This window comes from Schistocerca gregaria, unplaced genomic scaffold, assembly GCF_023897955.1.
Source record: "Schistocerca gregaria isolate iqSchGreg1 unplaced genomic scaffold, iqSchGreg1.2 ptg000498l, whole genome shotgun sequence".
NCBI classification, from domain to species: domain Eukaryota; kingdom Metazoa; phylum Arthropoda; class Insecta; order Orthoptera; family Acrididae; genus Schistocerca; species Schistocerca gregaria.
The window spans coordinates 60001-65000 of record NW_026061903.1 but is presented as its reverse complement, the minus strand read 5'-3'; the positions used below and the strand labels follow the sequence as shown (position 1 = coordinate 65000).

The 5000-nt window shown below is 54.8% G+C and overlaps 1 protein-coding gene and 1 non-coding gene across 2 annotated transcripts in view; one reads left to right on the top strand and one right to left on the bottom strand.

Moving 5' to 3' along the window:
- Positions 1 to 700, bottom strand: part of LOC126313695 (small subunit ribosomal RNA) — a 1893-nt gene extending 1193 nt beyond the window's left edge. The window contains exon 1 of the ribosomal RNA XR_007555320.1: positions 1 to 700. This exon is cut by the window's left edge and continues 1193 nt beyond it. This is a non-coding gene — a ribosomal RNA (small subunit ribosomal RNA).
- The window catches only part of LOC126313689 (uncharacterized), a 26593-nt gene that overhangs the window by 7053 nt on the left and 14540 nt on the right, over positions 1 to 5000 (top strand). The gene's annotated exons all lie outside the window — the stretch shown is intronic.

Here is a 5000-nt window from a genome sequence, read left to right as displayed (position 1 = left end):
CAGTTAAACACCGACGGGCGGTGAACCAACAGCGTGGGACACAAATCCAACTACGAGCTTTTTAACCGCAACAACTTTAATATACGCTATTGGAGCTGGAATTACCGCGGCTGCTGGCACCAGACTTGCCCTCCAATAGATACTCGTTAAAGGATTTAAAGTGTACTCATTCCGATTACGGGGCCTCGGATGAGTCCCGTATCGTTATTTTTCGTCACTACCTCCCCGTGCCGGGAGTGGGTAATTTGCGCGCCTGCTGCCTTCCTTGGATGTGGTAGCCGTTTCTCAGGCTCCCTCTCCGGAATCGAACCCTGATTCCCCGTTACCCGTTACAACCATGGTAGGCGCAGAACCTACCATCGACAGTTGATAAGGCAGACATTTGAAAGATGCGTCGCCGGTACGAGGACCGTGCGATCAGCCCAAAGTTATTCAGAGTCACCAAGGCAAACGGACCAGACGAGCCAATCCGATTGGTTTTGATCTAATAAAAGCGTCCCTTCCATCTCTGGTCGGGACTCTGTTTGCATGTATTAGCTCTAGAATTACCACAGTTATCCAAGTAACGTGGGTACGATCTAAGGAACCATAACTGATTTAATGAGCCATTCGCGGTTTCACCTTAATGCGGCTTGTACTGAGACATGCATGGCTTAATCTTTGAGACAAGCATATGACTACTGGCAGGATCAACCAGGGAGCTGCGTCAACGAGAGCTGAGCAGCCGGCCGCCCGGGAGTGTGTCCCGAGGGCCCGCGCGAACACGCAAGCGTCCGCTCAATTATTCTGCAAACAGGAGGAGGCTGAGCTCCCCTGCACGATACACCTCGAAACCCTCTCAGGTCCCGGCGGCGCGCAGCGCCGTCCTAAGTACTTGGTCGGGTTCGAGAGAGGCGCAATCGCCCGGAGATGGGCGAGTAGACGCTTTCAGTGCGAACACCCGTGCTCCCAACTGAGCTTGCCGCTGCCGACAGAGGCCCGGGAGCGTGCTGTCGTGGCATTGCCGGCGGGAAACAACACGCGCCACCTACGGTGACCGGCAGCTCCAACGCCAGCGCCACAGAAGGGCAAAGCCCCACTTGGGTGCAGAAGAGAACTCTCCCAGCACAGCGCACGCGCCAACACGTCCGCAGAGCTGCGATACAAACCACCTGCGAGAACCGCTGGGGGCGACCGAGCAGCAGACGGCGTCGCGACGCCGAGTGCCGGGCGGCGGCGCATCCTCAACGCACACAGTCCGCAATCGGACCAGCACACTGCAGATGTCCACCGCGCTTCGCACCGGGCTCGGCAGAACCCACTTTGGCCGCCTGGCGCCGCGCGCAGGGTGCGCCGGCGCATAGCTGGGACGCCAGCCGGGCCCGTCGGCCGGCGCTCCTGCCACTGGGCGCCCCCCACCAGCCGGCTGTAGTGCGTGCGCTCACGCAGCGCGCGGCCAGCACGCCGGGCGGCCCCCCCTCACCGGCCGGGGACTGTCCCGCCAAGCCACAGCCTCGTATCGCTTCATACCCACATGGCCAACTCAGGTTCGGGGGCATGGCGGGTACCGCCGAAACAACCGGTTCATAGATGTACCGATCGTCGCTATCACCGATGCACCTGCAGCGCGAACAACCGCTCAACAACTGATTTCCAGTTCATTTGCGGATCTTTGGCAGCAAACGTATACGTCAATCTACATTTGCGAAATCTACGATTCTGGCATGCCTGCATGTTATGTGTCACGACACGCTACATCAGCCCACATACACACTGCGGCATGTACACGAGAGAACACGTGGAAGATGGTCCGCGCACGTGTGCAATGTCCCTTGCGCGGTCGACTGTCAACCGGCCTCTGTAGCATGTCGCAGATGTGGAACGCGGTCCACCGTGCTATCATGTTGTGTGGGGCAATACGATTAAATAGGAAAACCCTCGTCGCTACATCAACAGACGGCTCACGCTGATTCCCGGCAGAGGGAGGAGGGGGGGGGGGGGGCCAACATGCAATACTTTCGTCCGTACCTACCTACCACATGTCTGTACGGCGTACAACAGTGCAATCTCGCTGTAATGGGGAGACGAGACAAGTAGCATCGTGCACAACATATGGCCCTTATGATTCGCCATTGTAGGGCGCAGCCGGTGTACGGTCAAGCATGTGCCACATTATGTCACTCAGTACGTAACGACGGATGATCAGTGTGGGTTACGCGTACATCAGCGGACAGTCCACACAGGCCGTACCACAACGTACACTGACTGCATCGACAACCGAATGCAACTGAACAGCTGCAAGGCTCATTTCACAAACAAACGCCTGACCGACCAGCTTGGAAGGGCAGGAGGGGAGGGCGATATTCGTTCTGTAGCGGTACACCCTTCCAGTGGTTAGCGGGACTGTGTAGAAAGTACGCAACACTCGAAAGACCTTTATGTGAGGGTACGCACCATGGCATCAAGAAATACACATGACACCAGAGGATCCAAGCAGTGAACTATGTTCAGAGGGTTGCTGTTAGGCAAAGCTACATTCCTGTGACGTTACATGTGACAGTTAAGGTGCAGTGTAAGTTAGGTTAAGGTGCAGCGTAAGTTAGGTTAAGGTGCAGCGTAAGTTAGGTTAAGGTGCAGCGTAAGTTAGGTTAAGGTGCAGCGTAACTTAGGTTAAGGTGCAGCGTAACTTAGGTTAAGGTGCAGCGTAAGTTAGGTTAAGGTGCAGCGTAACTTAGGTTAAGGTGCAGCGTAAGTTAGGTTAAGGTGCAGCGTAAGTTGGGTTAAGGTGCAGCGTAACTTGGGTTAAGGTGCAGCGTAACTTGGGTTAAGGTGCAGCGTAACTTGGGTTAAGGTGCAGCGTAACTTGGGTTAAGGTGCAGCGTAACTTGGGTTAAGGTGCAGCGTAACTTGGGTTAAGGTGCAGCGTAACTTGGGTTAAGGTGCAGCGTAACTTGGGTTAAGGTGCAGCGTAACTTGGGTTAAGGTGCAGCGTAACTTGGGTTAAGGTGCAGCGTAACTTGGGTTAAGGTGCAGCGTAACTTGGGTTAAGGTGCAGCGTAACTTGGGTTAAGGTGCAGCGTAACTTGGGTTAAGGTGCAGCGTAACTTGGGTTAAGGTGCAGCGTAACTTGGGTTAAGGTGCAGCGTAACTTGGGTTAAGGTGCAGCGTAACTTGGGTTAAGGTGCAGCGTAACTTGGGTTAAGGTGCAGCGTAACTTGGGTTAAGGTGCAGCGTAACTTGGGTTAAGGTGCAGCGTAACTTGGGTTAAGGTGCAGCGTAACTTGGGTTAAGGTGCAGCGTAACTTGGGTTAAGGTGCAGCGTAACTTGGGTTAAGGTGCAGCGTAACTTGGGTTAAGGTGCAGCGTAACTTGGGTTAAGGTGCAGCGTAACTTGGGTTAAGGTGCAGCGTAACTTGGGTTAAGGTGCAGCGTAACTTAGGTTAAGGTGCAGCGTAACTTAGGTTAAGGGGCCAACGTGGGTTAGGTTAAGGGGCCAACGTGGGTTAGGTTAAGGGCCAACGTGGGTTAGGTTAAGGGCCAACGTGGGTTAGGTTAAGGGCCAACGTGGGTTAGGTTAAGGGCCAACGTGGGTTAGGTTAAGGGCCAACGTGGGTTAGGTTAAGGGCCAACGTGGGTTAGGTTAAGGGCCAACGTGGGTTAGGTTAAGGGCCAACGTGGGTTAGGTTAAGGGCCAACGTGGGTTAGGTTAAGGGCCAACGTGGGTTAGGTTAAGGGCCAACGTGGGTTAGGTTAAGGGCCAACGTGGGTTAGGTTAAGGGCCAACGTGGGTTAGGTTAAGGGCCAACGTGGGTTAGGTTAAGGGCCAACGTGGGTTAGGTTAAGGGCCAACGTGGGTTAGGTTAAGGGCCAACGTGGGTTAGGTTAAGGGCCAACGTGGGTTAGGTTAAGGGCCAACGTGGGTTAGGTTGCCAGAGATGTGTCAAATCAGGATGTACGTTTGGCTGGTGTCAGGTGGTGGGTTGGTTCGATGCCTTTATAAGGAGTGTGGCCAAAGGGTATTTTATTACTTGTACCTTTTGTGTTGTGGCGTGGCGTTGCGTCCTGTGTTGATACTGGGTGGACCACTGTGGGTGTTGCTGGCTGATTTGAGCTGCGTTGTTTGCGGGTGGTGTGAGACATTCTGTCTTATTAGTGGACGTGACGTTCCTCTTGTCGTTCTTTGGATAGTGTCCTGTGGCAGCGAGGATAAAATGGATGTTGTTGAACGATAGTGCTTTGGTGCTTTCGCTTTGTTACACACAGAGTGGACTGTGAGATAGGGTGACTGGGTCGAGTGCGGTTCACACTGTCCTCCCCAGTTTACAGTATGTATCATCTATGTATGTGGTCCTGCATCATTTACTAAGCAGGGACGTCAGACGACTGAAATATTAGTTATGTACTGATGTAAAGCAGAATGCTTACCTTCCACCAGTGGGCGAGTATCGACTCTGCCCCAGCGTTGCCACCGCAGGAAGCGGTGTCGGAAACACTACCCGCACACCGTCACCACTGTGCGGGGGGACGGACCCTCTATATCCTCAGCGGCGCACTCTTTGCCACCGGGCGTCACGTCTCGCGGCCCGCCGTCCAGAGCATGTATTGGGACAGCGGGACTTTGGCTTTTGGGAGATAACTCTTCATGAAGTGGAAGATATAGGGGTGGACTGCAATGTACGATTGCGGGAAAAGTCCGCCGTATGTACGATTGCGGGAAAAGTCCCGCCGTACATCCGCTCGAGTTGCGAGTCGGGCGGTGGGGGGTGGCGCATTCACAGGTGCGGCTGGAGTGACCGTCGGTCCACCACTTTTGACTCGATTTGCGTCACCTGGCCGTGAAGAGGGGGTGCAGCAGGCGTTTTACTCTGGGTCGTCAAGCGGGCGCTGTAGGCGACATCGACATCATAGTCCGGCCGGCCGTCTCATAGAGGGCGGTAATCGTCGTCGGGGACGGACCAGTAGGTGGCCGTGTTCTGCGCCGGACCTAGTCTCGGGAGATTCCTGTAGATGGAGGCACAGTC